The 15,638-nt window shown below is 41.6% G+C and overlaps 1 protein-coding gene across 1 annotated transcript in view; it reads right to left on the bottom strand.

The window, feature by feature from the left end:
• Positions 1–15,638, bottom strand: part of LOC135102049 (uncharacterized) — a 160,402-nt gene that overhangs the window by 24,689 nt on the left and 120,075 nt on the right. The gene's annotated exons all lie outside the window — the stretch shown is intronic.

The raw sequence follows: 15,638 nt of genomic DNA, 5'->3' as shown, positions 1-15,638 counted from the left end.
GAGAGAGAGAGAGAGAGAGAGAGAGAGAGAGAGAGAGAGAGAGAGAGAGAGAGAGAGAGAGAGAGAGAGAGAGAGAGACGTAATACGAGGAATGATGGGTAAGACAGAATGGGTAAGGGACAAGCTTTCCGTCCACTCTCTCTCTCTCTCTCTCTCTCTCTCTCTCTCTCTCTCTTGACTTCATTGTCATATGCAACGGCTCTGTAAGAAGAGAAGAGGAAGAAGAACAAGAAGACATTGAAAAGAGCAACAACAACAACAACAACAACAACAACAACAACAACAACAACAACAACAACACACATACACACAATGACCTTAGCACATCATCACAACACACACATACACATACACACACACACACACACACACACACACACACACACACACACACACACACACACACACACACACACACACACACAAAACACTGTCACTGTATATTATAAGTTAGCCCAAGTCAAACTAGATTAGGTTAGGTTAGGAAACTCATTCTGTAAACATAAATAAAAGAAGAAAAGTCACATTTCCTACAGTTATGACCACACTACCACCACCACCACCACCACCACCGCCGCCACATCACGACCACACCAGCGTATAATACTAGTGATAAGAAAGAGAAAGATTAAAGGGAAAGATTATAGCGAAGAATGAATACTAGCATCAACCACCATCACCACCGCCGCCACCACCACCGCCACCGCCAAAACCACAACGATAACAGCAACAGCAGCAGCAGAACAGGACAATGGAAGGTAAAATAAGCAAATGAATTGTGGTATCATATTGGATTTATATTTTAATGCCTTTCTGAGACCTCTTTCCTCTCTCCTACAATCCGGCCACCCTCCTCTCTCTCTCTCTCTCTCTCTCTCTCTCTCTCTCTCTCTCTCTCTCTCTCTCTCTCTCTCGATAATGTTTAAATTTATATTAATTACTACAGTTGTTAGTACACACACACACACACAGTCTGATACGTCTCTCTCTCTCTCTCTCTCTCTCTCTCTCTCTCTCTCTCTCTCTCTCTCTCTCTCTCTCTCACTTTCTCCATATCTCTCAGTGCATCAATCAGCCCATTCCCTCTCTTCCTTCACCTTCTCTCTCTCTCTCTCTCTCTCTCTCTCTCTCTCTCTCTCTCTCTCTCTCTCTCTCTCTCTCTCTCTCTCTCTCTCTGCTCCTCCAGAGTTTCCAGCATCTCTCCACACAGAAGCGAAACTAATGAAACTCGCTTAATCCATCTCGTTTTCCTCCCTCCTCTCCTCTCCTCTCTCTCCACTACTCCTCTTCTTCCCTCCTTCCCTCCCTCTCTCATCCGCCATTCTCCTCTCTCTCTTTCTCTCTCATTCTCTTTCTCAACTAGTATTCTTCCCTCGCTTGCACATTTTTTAAATTCTCTCTCTCTCTCTCTCTCTCTCTCTCTCTCTCTCTCTCTCTCTCTCTCTCTCTCTCTCTCTCTCTCTCTCTCTCTCTCTCTCTCTCTCTGTCTCTCTCACACACACACACAATTTTAGCAAAAGCAAAGGTGACTGAATATTTTAAAAGCATCCACGAAAATAATATGTTGTTTAATTTAATAACTTAACATACTCATAATTAATACGATTCAACACAAATGAAGAACAAACAGCAGCAACAGGCCTCTTGTCACTTACGAGGCTGTGTGTGTGATAAGCATAACTATTTTATGTTAAAGTAGAATAAAGTAAGAGCTCTACTAAACTGTAAGACAGTGAAGAAACTGGAAAAGAATAATGCTAAATGATTGGAGCTTCACGTACTGCTAAGATCAAGATTAAGATTAAGTGAGGGGAAGTAAAACAATGCGTTCTTCGTTTTCTTTCCGTTCCCTGTTCAAGAGTCCACCAGATGATGAAAATTTACAGATAAAGAATGGCTGACCCCTCTCTCTCTCTCTCTCTCTCTCTCTCTCTCTCTCTCTCTCTCTCTCTCTCTCTCTCTCTCTCTCTCTCTCTCTCTCTCTCTCTCGATGTGTGTGGGCGTCAAGGAAAGCTTTTAGCATGTCATTATGATGCTCCTGATGCCGATGATGTTGATAGCAGTGACTGTCAACATTATGCTATGACTCTCTCTCTCTCTCTCTCTCTCTCTCTCTCTCTCTCTCTCTCTCTCTTGTTAGTGAAATAGTTTTGTCTTGATATTTTTTCTTTCAAGCCTTTTCCCTCTTTCTCTCTCTTCCCTTTTCCCTTTCTGTGCGTTCGATCTTCCTCTTCTTTCCCCTCCTCCTCCTCCTCCTCCTCCTCCTCCTCCTCCTCCTCCTCCTCCTCCTCTTCCTCCTCCTTCCCCAAACAGATACAGGGCCTCAATCCCCCTTCCATCTCTTAATCCTCCCAGATCCACAAATCCCTTAATCCCGAAATCTCTCTCTCTCTCTCTCTCTCTCTCTCTCTCTCTCTCTCTCTCTCTCTCTCTCTCTCTCTCTCTCTCTCTCTCTCTCTCTCTCTCTCTCTCTAATCCTTACGTAAAATTTGAAGGAGAAATTTCTTTCATTATTAGCACGAAGAAATTAAAGATGATGATTGATGATGATGATGATGATGATGATGATGGTAAAAACGACGATAATGTTACTTGCAATATCTAATAAGTATGCTGGTGGTGGTAGAAGTAGTAGTAATAGTAGTAGTAGTAGTAGTAGTAGTAGTTAGTAGTAGCAGCAGCAATAGAAGCAGCAGCAGCAGCAGTAGCAGTAGCAGTAGCAGCAGCAGCAGCAGCAGCAGCAGCAGTAGTAGTAGTAGTAGTGGTAGTAGTAGTAGTAGTAGAAGTAGTAGTAGTATAAGTGTTAGCAGGTCCTTGTTGTATCAGGAGTTATTATAAATATCATTGCTATCATCATTATTATAATCATATCATTATCATTAGTATTATCAAATCATTGGCATAAGTTATTATCAACTAAAAAAAACTATCATGATTAGGATGATAACCAATAATTTCAATTAGGGTCATCCTTGTTCTCTCTCTCTCTCCTCTCTCTCTCTCTCTCTCTCTCTCTCTCTCTCTCTCTCTCTCTCTCTCTCTCTCTCTCTCTCTCTCTCAAAGGGAGCCTCTTATTCTCGTCATCTTTCCTCTCCCTCCCTCCCTCTCATCTTTATCCCCTTAAACCACTCGCAGCCTCCCTTTCCTTCCTCCTCCTCCTCCTCCTCCTTCTGCTCCTCCTTTCAACTTTCCTCCCGCCAGAACAACATTGAGGTGAGAGGTGCAGGAAGAGTAATGATGCCTGGTGTTGGTGATGAGTGGTGGTGAAGCTGGTGATGGTGATGTGGAGTGTTTAGATGGTGATTATGGTGATGGTGTTGGTGGTGATGTTAAGGGATAGGTTTGATGGTTTACTGTGGTGCAGGTTACTTACTGTGTTGTGATGGTGGTGTTGGTTGTGTTATTAGTTATTAGTGTTGCTGTGAAGACTGAATGTTGTAAATTCGTGTTTTGGTCAATAGTTGTTATACTTGATTCTTCGGTTGTTGTTGTTGTTATTTTTCCTGTTGTTATTGTTGTTGCTTCTGCCGTTATCACCTCTACTGTGACTATAACTATTATTGATATTACTACTCCTACAACTACCATTACTAATTCTACTATGGACAACAACATCAACAACAACAACAACAACAACAACAACAACAACAACAACAACAACATCATTCAACAATAACCTTACCATCACCACGACCACCACCACCACCACCACCACCACAAGAACAACAACAACAACAACAACTTCACCACCACCACCTCGTACACCTTGGGCGCACATGAGGCCATCTAACCAGCGTGCTATTGGCGATGTCACCTTTAGCCGGGCGGTAAGGGCGTTGCTCTTCAGCTGTGTGTGGTACTACTGCCGGTGCACACTCCCGGTTCCCGATTAGAGAGTTTGCCAGGTTGGTTTTCTTAAGTATTTGGTGGCAGCGGTGGGATTAATAACGATGCTATAAGGAGTTCAGTTCTCTACAAGGTGTATTGTATGAATAGTTTGTAGTTTATTAAGGGTTTTCTTTTAGTTTATATTTTGCCCGGTAGTTTCTTTTAAGTGTTTGGCGGTACAGTGGTGGCAGCGGTGAGATTAATAACGATGAGATAAGGAGTTCAATTCTCTGCGAGGAGTACTGGTAGTTTATAGTTTGCTAAGAGTTTTTCCTTTAGTTTATAATTCGCTAGGTGTTTTCTTATAAGTGTTTGACGATACAGTGGTGGGATTAATGACGATGAGACAAAAGGAGTTCATTCTCTACGACATGTACAGCTGTAGTAGTTTATAGTTTGCTAGGGCGTTTTCTCATAAGTGTTTGGGCGGTACATTGGTAGCAGCAGTGGGATCAGCTGAATGAATGACGATGAGGGGACAAGAAGTTAACAATTCTCGACGATGTGTACTGCTACTAGCTTTCCTGCCTATGTATGTCTACCTAAAGAAATAAAATGGTCTATATCTATTATCAAACAATCCATCTTAAGTGTTTGGGCAGTACAGTGGTGTCATCGATGCGATCACCTGGCTGGATGACGATAAGAGACAAGGAGTTAATTTTCTACGAGGTGATCTGGTTTATTAGCTTTCCTGCCTGCGTATGCCCTCCTGATGAGATAAAACAACGTAAGTGTGTCTTCAAATAATTTGTTTTGAAAATTGTAGTACTTAAGTAGAAGTTTGTACCGAATGTCTTTTTCTTTTAGATTGTTACTGACTAATTAATTGATTGGCTGATTAATTACTTTCTTGGTGAATGATTGATTATTCGATTGCTTGCTTGCTTGCTTGCATGCTTGCTTGATTGATTGACAGACTTATAGTTCTTCACGGGCCACAACAACGAGGTCATACGGAGCTGCTTGCAGATTGGGAGTGGAAAGAAATGCAAGTTTTCATAGCAATATGCCACACTGTCTTGCCCTTCAAGTTCTGGTACCAATCTTCATCTATTTTATCTTGATTGATAAACTTTGCAAATTAATCTCTTCGAGTGACAGAAATGAATCGTGACTTATTTATATAATACTTATCTAGCCCAGCGGCTAAGAAGATTTGATGTCTATTTCTAGTTAGTGTATGACATTTTGTGGACTACAGATTTAATAATTACATATGTTTTATGTAAATCTGTATATACTTTGTGAAGTTATGCTCATATTGTTACCTAATGTATTATGTGACTCCAAGCTGTTGTCAATAAAACATCTATCTCTCTATCTATCCATCGAATCTAGAAGATCCTATGGTTCGTTTTGTAGCTTGATGCCATGTTGTATCTGGTTCAATCCCCCCAACGTAATTTACAGTCGTGACTCAAAAACTCTCCCATGATCTTCGTTTTTCGATGAATGGCTGGTTCCTTCTGCAAAGCGTCATAGTGGTGGGTCCTACACGCAGTGACAACAGCTCCTACTACTGCTACTACTACTACTGTCACTGCAACTGCTACTGCTGAGCGGCCATTACTTGTATACACGGTGGTTATTAATAAAAGCTTCATTCCTGAGACACGTTTCAAGCAGAGCTATGTTATATTTGTCATTTCATTATTATCATTTATTGTGGTTGATTCTCTCTCTCTCTCTCTCTCTCTCTCTCTCTCTCTCTCTCTCTCTCTCTCTCTCTCTCTCTCTCTCTCTCTCTCTCTCTCTCTCTCTCTCAATCACTTGTCAGCCAGCTCACACACGACTCCCTCAACATGAACTTCAATCCCCGGCAAAGTAGCTACGAGACGCTCAACTTCCGACCTTTGTCTTATTTTTGAAGTGCGCAAAGAGAAACTTGTGGCCGCCAATACCTCCCCAAGAATCAGCTTCTCTATCTAGCGACTTGACACAACTTTGCACTGAAGCATCCTCTTCTTCTATGACCCTCAAATGATCCTTTCTCCTCCTCTTCCTCATCTTCCTGCTCCTCCTCCTCTTCCTTCTTCTTCTATCTTCTTCACCTCTTCACTCTATCTCTAAGTGTTATTCCTCTTTTTCTTGTTCTTGTTCTTCTTGTTTTTTTTTTCTCCTCTTCCTCCTTTTTTTTCAGTAAACATTCCACATGTTTCGTCCAGTGTTTCAGCTACAAGTCTTCAGTATCTTTACATTAAAGTAGTTGGTTTTCGTAGTTTTCTTGATGATAAGAATATAGACAGACATTAGCGCCTGGAAAATTTAAAGATATTCGCTTTTTTTCCTCTATTTTCCCCCATCAGTACCTTGAAGTACAAAATCTACATATATTACTAAGTACTACGTCACTACTGGCAGTCATCACTTTGCATGACAGGTTCACCCGCGTAATGAAGTTCGAGGCTACACTTTTTTCATTAATTACTCTTACATGCAACTTCTAGGACAAGATGAGGATGAAGCTGCAGTCACATACCATCATTACACTTAGACTGCAAAAATAGTCCACTTATTTGTATGCGTTTTGGAGCCATATAAGCTGTTTAGGCGTCAATCATTCCACGTGTAAAACTCAAGAAAGGACATCAAGATATACCTGTTAGTTGTTATTATTATTCTTTATATTGTTTTAATTGTTATTATTATGTTATAAGAAAATTCTGTAAGTGTGAAGGAGTGCATCGAATCTGGCCAGACTAGATGGGCTGCAGTTGGACACATTACGATATCACGTGTGTGGTGTGTTGCTGCCTGCTCCTGAGACCGTCTGATTCTTATAGCAAGAGGTGAGCAATCCGGAGCAGACATAAAACACCAGTACCATTGTAGCAAGCTGATTTTCCATCCTTGTATTAAGCGAGATAAGGTATAAGAGATGCGTCAATTACAAAGGTGAGGAATAAGATAAATGCGGCCATCACTGGTGCGAAAAAATATTGAGCATAAATGTACAGCGGATATAAGCTAAGTGTAGTGAATGGAACTTTGAGTAAGGAACCATAGCAAAGACATCCCATCGGAAATACTTCTGCTACTTCTACTACTACTACTACTACAACTACTACTACTACTACTACTACTACTACTACTACTATTACGGTTACTACGATTACTACTACTACTACTACTACTACTACTACTACTATTACTACTACTACTACCACCATTACTACTACCACCACCACTACTACTACCACACGACCATCATCTCACAAGCACAGCAGAGGAGCCTTTTAACTTGAAACTCTTGCCATCCATTCGTCAATCACCACACCACCACCACCACCACCACCACCACCGCCACCACCGCCACCACCAGCGCCATCACCATCACCACCTCATCGTTTTCAATTACTCCCGCACTCTTCCCTTCACTCCGCCCCTCATGCCAAGATTTCCCTGCGTCCCTTCTCCCCTTCTTTCCATCCCATCAGCCTTCTCTTTCCTTCACTCTCTCCCTTCCCTCCATCCCTCCCCCCCACGCGCTCCTTCACCATCAACCCCTCACAGTTTAAACACGAAGCATTTATGAGATAGGAAGTCCTCTCGCCACAGGAGAAGGAGGAGGAGGAGGAAGAGGAGGAGGAGGAGGGTGTGGGGAAGGAAAAGCGGAGGAGCTGACACTGAAATATATTGTATTTACCCCTCACCTCCGCTTAGGCCCTCCTCCCCTCGCCTCCACCCCCGCCTCCCTTGGTCCGGCGGGTGCGATAGGCGGTCATATCACGGCAGCGGCAAGTGCCTCGCTAACCAGAAATATTGGCCGTGATCGCCGGGCCGGACCGCATTAGCACCGCCGCGCCGCCCGCACCGCCGCGCCGCCCGCTAATAGTCGGCTAAATGAAAACTAAAGTAGAAGAGAAAAGAGAATAGCATGGTGAGGAGGAGGTGGTGCGAGGAAGGGGGTGTGGGGGGAGGAAAAGGCACACTGTTATGCTCTTCTTTACGGCGTCCTAAACAGCCAATCAGCTTGAGTCACGTGCCTGCGGGGAGCCAATCAGCGGCAAGTGTCGGAGTAACGATATATCACGTGTTATCGTTTGACTGGCCGCCGAGTTATGACACGATACGGCGCCTTGTCCACCAAGATATGCATATTGAGCCACATATTTCAACTCCCCCCCGTCTCTCCCCCGCAAAGAGCAGAATGCCAAATTTCTCTCAAGTCCCTTTTTCTGGCGCCGGTCAGATAAGGATAAGTGGCTCCCACAAGGTGCAGAGGAGCCGTTCACTTCGCTCAATAGGGTCCGCCGCTCCGCCCTCCGCCCCTCCGCCGCGCCCCGCACCCTTCTGGGACCCGCGGCAAACTTTTTGGGAAGGGGCGTCGCGGAGGTCGTTGAGGCGCCATTACGCGAGCTTAGCCGTATAATACTGACCTTAACCCAACTAACTGTTTATGGCGCCCACCAACGACCCTGGAGATGGATTGGGAGGGGCGCAGGCAGGCGAGGAGGCACGGAGGAGGGAGGGACGGAGGGAGGGACTGGAGGAAAGTGGAGTGGAGGAAGAAAGAAGCACGTATAGACCCAAGGAGGCAGGGAGGAAAAGGAGAAATGGAGAGAATGAGAGCAGAGGCATTTTGAGCGAAAGAGAAGGAAGGAAGGAAAGTAAAAGGGAAAAAGGGAGGAAAATAGGAGTGAATTTTGAGAGATATGGAGGAGAGGGTGGGGAGAGGGAGTGTAAAGAAATTCTGAAAGGTAGAAGAGGAGAGAAGAGATAAAGAAAGAAAGAAGAAATGGAGGAAAAGTGGGAGTGACCTCTGAGAGACAGAGAGACAAAGGGAGAAAGAAAGGAAGGAGAAAAGTAGGGGGAGAGAGGGAGAGTATTGCATTTTGAGAGGCAGATGGGGAGGGAAGGAAGTGGGGGAGAGACGGAGGAAGGTGGGGAGGGAACTTTGAGAGGGAAAGAAGGGGAAGAAGGCAGAGATAGAGACAACTTGAGAGACAGGGAGAGAGGGAGGAAAGTTGAGGGGAAAGGGTGGAGGAAGGGAGAAAAATATTGAAAGGGAGAGGGACGGAGGAAAGTTGAGGTGAAAGGATGGAGGGAGGGAAAATATTGAGTGGGAGAAGAATGGAGGAAAGAAGAGGGAAAGGGTGGAGGGAAAGGGAAAAAAATAAGGAAATGATGTAGGTAAAGTGAGAGGGAGGAAAGTAAGGAAAAGAAGAGAAAAGTGGAAGAGAGGAGGAAAACGTGGAAGAGGAAGTGGGAGAGAGAGGAGAGAAAAGTGGAAGAGGAGGTAGGTGAGAGGAGGGAAAAGTAGAAGAGGTGGTGGAAGAGAAGAAGAGGGAAAAGTGGAAGAGGAGGTGGGAGAGAGGCGGAAAAAATGGAAGGAGGCAAAGAGGAAACAGGGCAATTGGAGTTAGGAGTAAGTGGAGTAATGTGGAGGAGTTTGAGGCAGGATTTGTTGGACAGCATAATAACAACAACAACAACAACAACAACAACAACAACAACAACAACAACAACAGTCAGAAATTCGTACGACAGGGTAACTAATTTTCTGCAATACCTATTTTTCACAAGATGACGTGAAAATCAAGGAATTGGGACACCCTCAATAAGAAGAACACTATTAAATATGGTGTTCCTTCTATTCTCTCTCTTTCCCGCTGCCGTCCTGCTTCCCTCACTCGCCGCCACCACCACCACCACCATCACCACCACCGTTACCATCATCACTATAATTTATTCCACTATAACTAAAAATATAACAATAATAACAAATAATATACATCACTATTATTCACTTTCTTATTGCTATTACTATTATTCATTACAGTTACAACAACAACAACAACAACAACAACAACAACAACAACAATAACAACAACAACTACTACTACTACTTCTACTACTACTACTACTACGAGAGAGAGAGAGAGAGAGAGAGAGAGAGAGAGAGAGAGAGAGAGAGAGAGAGAGAGAAAGAGAGAGAGAGAGAGAGTAGAGCAGAGAGCACAAATGTGGGGAAGGAAGAAATGAGGGAGAGAAGGAGAGTAGGAGAGAAGGAAGGAAGGAAAAATATCGCAGGAAAATATACAAGAATCAGAGAAAATTCCCGCCGGGGGCCTGGGGGAGGGGGTGGGGGCAGGACGGGGGCGGGGAACCATTTTTGGCGCGCGGCTGTGTTAAGATAAGCTCGCCGGCTAGCGATAAAGTTTGGATTTGAGGCGATTTATCCACTAATGGGGGAGGCTGGAGCGGGTCTATATATTCTGGATTACGTAGCACACCGCTAAGTGGGTAAGGGAGGGGCTGGGGGGGCAGAGGGAGCAGGAGGAGGGGGGAAGACGGGGGCACAAGGAACGAGGAACCGGGGGAAGGGAGGGGGAGGATGGGGGTGATTCTCCTTCCTCCTCCTCCTCCTCCTTTTCCTCCTCCTCCTCCTCCTCCTCTTCCTCCTTGCCTTATTCCCTTTAGTCTGGTACACACACGCACACATACTCGTATATGCTGAAAATGTGTATACGTGCACACATATAATCGTGCGACACACTCCAGTACGTACACGATATGACCGCCTGCACACACACACACACACACACACACACACACACACTCTCCCAAGAGCCAAGAAAAGCTGCCCACCGCCCTGTCCTCACTACTCCCCCTCCCCTCCCACACCAGCGCCTCTATCCCGCCTCCTGGGTGTCGCCTCATCGCCTCATCGCCTCACGCTAACTCAAGGTGATGAGGAGCGCGTCAGAATTCGATGCTCTTAATTGTACTTATGTTCAAATTAACTTACATTCTCCTACTGTCTTTGTGTTTGTTTATCTCGTGTCTTCTTCTCGTTGTGGTTTTTATCTCTTTGTCTCTTTATCTTGTTTTTTTTTTTTTCCTTTTTTCAATCATCTACAAGTATGTAGTGGATTTTGAGTGTTGTGTTGAGTTTTGGTGAGTGTCGCATGATGGGAGAGTGATGTCTAATTAGTGTGTCAGTGTGGAAATGAAAAAAAAAATAACAAACTTGAGTCTAGTGCAGGTCATGCAAGTTGCTGTTACCTATACTACTACTACTACTACTACTACTGCTGCTGCTGCTGCTACTACTACTACTAGTACTACTACTACTACTACTACTACTACTACTACTATGACTAGCTCTACTAATACTCCTCCTCCTTTTCCTTCTTTTCCTCCCCCTCCTCCTACTATTACTACTTCTGCTACTTAAATGTGTGTGTGTGTGTGTGTGTGTGTGTGTGTGTGTGTGTGTGTGTGTGTGTGTGTGTGTTGATCTTTCCGAAGAGCAGTTGTATCACAGCTGAACGGGACAAACACAGCTGCATTTCGCATATTTCTGCATTTCCTTCCAAAAACAACGATCGGCAGAGTTGAAATCCTGCGCGACTGGTGAACAGGATGTGGTGATTGAGTGACTGGATGGAGGGAGAACTGTCTTTCACTACTTACTGTCCACCCGTCACCAACACAGCCATCCACTTTGCAACCTAACCTAACTTAACTGTCTGTTACTACTTACTGTCCACTCGTCACCCACACAGTCACCCATTTCGTAACCTAACGTACTTTAACCTTACGTGTCTCTCACTACTTACTGTCCACCCGTCACCCACACACCCATCGTCTCCTAACTTAACCTAACGTAACAGTTACTCGTCATACACAAGTCATCCGTCACCAGAATGAGAGATGCATGAAATGAAGTGCGGCATGTTGTACGGTTGCTACCAAGAGAAAATAAAGAAAGAAGAAGAAAAAAAAAAAAAGGACATAAATAACTGCCTTCACCTATCTCGGCCCCAGTTCTTCTTGGTCTGCACGGAAATCTCAATATAAAACAATATACAAATCCATAAATGAATTATAAAACACTTGTTCAGTCCATACATCGATTATAAAGCACTTGTTCAGTCCATGCATCAATTACAAAGTAATTTACAGTCCATACATTAATTATAAAATTATAATTACAAAACATGCATCAGTTACAAAGCAGTCTACAGTCCATACATCAATTGTAAAGCAGTTCATTATTCCACACGTAAATATAACTCAGTTCATCGGTCTATATATAAGTTTCTGTTCGATTTATGGACTTAAAATGCCTGGACCACGATGCATCACTACCTGGGCAGCTGTGCATGTTAAAAACCAGGGTTCCCTTCGCCCAGCACTGCCTCGCCCCGCACCGCTCTGCCTCTCCCCGCACAGGCCTGCCTGAGTGTGGCGTGGGAAACAAGTCAACAAGTCTGACGATGAAAGATATTTAATGTCCCTCAGTGCACAATTCTGCTGATGCGGAATAGACTTTTTGACGACAAATTTCATCCTATTCTGAACGGAATTACATACTGAAGATAATGATGCGTTTACCAAGAGGGGCTGGAAAAAAAAAAAGAAAGGTTTGCAATTTGCCTTTGAGGTCACGGTAAAAGGGTATTTTATACTGATGGAACAAGGACGGTTGAAAAAAAAAAATGTTTTGTATTATTTAGTGCATCCGTCAGCGAGGCGAACCTCCTGCTGCTGGCATGAAGTTGTTATTAATGATGATTATGATGACGGCAGCAACAGAAAGGAAGGAAAAAACAGGAATACAGATAATAATAATAATAGTAGTAATAATAACAATAATAATAATAATAATAATAATAATAATAATGATAATAATAATAATAATAATAATAATAATAATAATAATAATCTTGTTTTCCTTTTGCTGAAGTTATTACTGTTATCATCATTATCATTATTATATTATTATTATTATTATTATTATTATTACTATTACTATTATTATTATTATTATTACTATTATCATTATTGTTGTTGTTTTGTTATTGTTGTTGTTGTTGTCGTTGTTGATGATAATGATGATGTTGCAAATTTTATCTATTAAGCTTTTTGTGAAATAAAAAAAAACAGTAAGGTTCGTTAACAGTTTAGTTATTCAACAACAACAACAACAACAACAACAACAACAACAACAACAACAACAACAACAACAAAACAACAACAACAACAATAATAATAATAATAATAATAATAATAATAATAATAATAATAATAATAATAATAATAATAATAATAATAATAATAAAAATAACAACAACAACAACAACAACAATAATAATAATAATAACAATAGTAATAACAATAATAATAACAACAACAACAACAACAACAACAACAACAACAACAACAACAACAACAGCAACAATAATATGTCACATTTAAATCACTACACACTGAAATCTGAACATTTTATCACAGGAGGAGACGCTTACGTATGTTTTTAATGTTTGTTTACGGTTCTCTTCCTTACAGTTTTGTTTCATCGGAAGTGGAGCAACAAAAGGAGCGGAGTAAAAACCAGCAGGAGCCTTCCAATCGCCCCTGTGATGAAAGGATGGCGCTGCGAGGTGACAATGTAGAGATATGTCGTGCGCGGGACAGCAAGCAAGCAAACCAGTACATTCTGCTCTGCTGGTTGTTATCATTATTACTCATAATTTTTTTCCTCCTCTGTTATTTTTCTATATACTCTTTTCTGTTTTCTGTACTCTCTCTCTCTCTCTCTCTCTCTCTCTCTCTCTCTCTCTCTCTCTCTCTCTCTCTCTCTCTCTCTCTCTCTCTCTCTCTCTCTCCTTCCGTTTCTTTGTTTGCTTTTCTTCATACTTTTCTTGTGCTCTTCTCTATATTTCTCTTTCTTTTCATTGATTGCTGTTCTTCTACATACCTCTCTCTCTCTCTCTCTCTCTCTCTCTCTCTCTCTCTCTCTCCTTCTGTAATTGGCATTCTTCTATATACTTTTTTGTTCTTTTCTTTCTTTCCGTTTCTCTCCTTCTGCTTCTCCTGTTTTTTTTTTCTTTCTCCAGTTTCTATTCTCGTTTGTACTCTTATTCTTTTCGTTGTTGTTCTTGTTTGATTGAAAAATTTCTCTATAATTTCTTTTCATTGTTTCTCCTTTTTTTCTTTTCTTCTTCTTCTTCTTCTTTTCTTCTTTTTACATTCATTCTTTCTTCTCTTTCTTATTATGTCTCTTGCTGTTCATGTACGTATTCTTTTCTCCCCCTCCTTCTCTTCGTTATCTGATCCTTGTTCCTCTTCGACTAATGACTTTCTTGCACATACGAGCAACTCCGCAGCGGCGCCAAGTGACAACACTACTGCGGCGCACAAACACTCCAACAAATAAATCAATCAACAACGCAATCAAGTGATCCTATGTCTTAAATTCAAACCCACGTCGCCCCATCTTTCATACCCAAATTGGCAGCATGGAAATAATAATAATAATAATAACAATAATAATAATAATAATAATAATAATAATAATAATAATAATAATAGCAGTAATAATAATAATAAATACCGATACTTTCATTTGGTGCTTACATAGAACGCTTGCTGACATTTCATATTGTGATATTTCTGTATTACTAACACTCCACTCGGATAGGTGACGCTGGAGACAAAAAGGGCACAGCTTATTTCAATTTAAAAAAGTGACTCTTTACATATACGCACACGTTATACAGAGGAAAGTTATTGTTTCTCTATTTATACTGTGTGTGTGTGTGTGTGTGTGTGTGTGTTACTTTTCCTCGCGTTACGAAGGTACAGAGTGAAAAAGAATAGAAAAAAAAAGGTTCACTGACTAAACCATTACTGCTATTACCACGAGGAATTGTTACAGCAGCGCACATCTCTTTTAGCTGTGCTCGATACATCAGGGAATATGCGACTCAAAAACAAATGTACTGCTCCTGCCTCGTGTTGTCTTACCTCCTCTCCTCACTCGCTACCCTCTCGTTTTCTTCCCTCCGCTCCCACTCACTGCTTTCTCAGTCACTTGTTCGACTCATTCCAGTACAGCAAGGACAAGACGTAGTGGAAAATATATTAATAGTCTTAGTAAAATTTAGAACTCCTGCTTCAGCCCGTGTGTTCTTGCTTTCTCCATTCCCACTAACTGCCATCTCATTTACTTGTCCAGTTTTATTGTAGTATACTAAGGATAAGACGTAGAGGAAGAAATATTGGTAGAAGAGCCACAGTCAAAAGTACAAGTAGATAGTTCTTTTGGTCATGAAAAAAAAAAAAACATTAAAAAGAAAGAAAACTAGGGAGGAAAAAAAAAAGGAGTGAAAACTGCTAAAAAAAGTGCAGTAATATTTCTTTAGTCATGCATTTAAAAAAAAAATAAATAAATAAATAAGCAAAAAAAAAAAAAAAAAGCAAAATGGATAAGAAGAAAGAATGAAGACTGATTAAAAATTTGACGAAAAGAGACGCAAAAAACAGCAAAAACTGGGCAAGAATATTTTTCTATTCCTGCAGACAAGAATGAACAAAAAATATATAAGAAGAAAGAATTAAAGACTGATTAAAGATGTAACGAAAAGAGACGTGTAAATTTTTAAAAAATGTGTAATATTTTCATTTACTCATACAAACAAGTGAATAAAGGAAAAATAAGAAAGGACTAAGGATTGATTAAAGATGTGACGAAGAGGGACGTGAAAACTGAAAAAAAAAGTATAAAATGTTACTTTTTTTTTTCAGGTAGACAAGGGAACAAAGCTAAGCAGATAAGAAGAAAGGACCAAGGATCAACGTGTGTGAAAGATTCCGCTCCTTCTTAGCAAGTATGAATTCAACAAGTAGACGCTCTTCACGAGGCTGACACTCGAGCACCAACACAACACAAGACCGCCGGCCTGTATAATAATCCGATGAAGATGGACGTGTAAAGATGATTCAGTAATCCCGGT

Source organism: Scylla paramamosain, chromosome 7 (assembly GCF_035594125.1).
Source record: "Scylla paramamosain isolate STU-SP2022 chromosome 7, ASM3559412v1, whole genome shotgun sequence".
In the NCBI taxonomy this organism is placed as follows: Eukaryota; Metazoa; Arthropoda; class Malacostraca; order Decapoda; family Portunidae; genus Scylla; species Scylla paramamosain.
The sequence above is the reverse complement of the archived record's forward strand: the minus strand, read 5'-3'. Positions and strand labels throughout refer to the sequence as shown.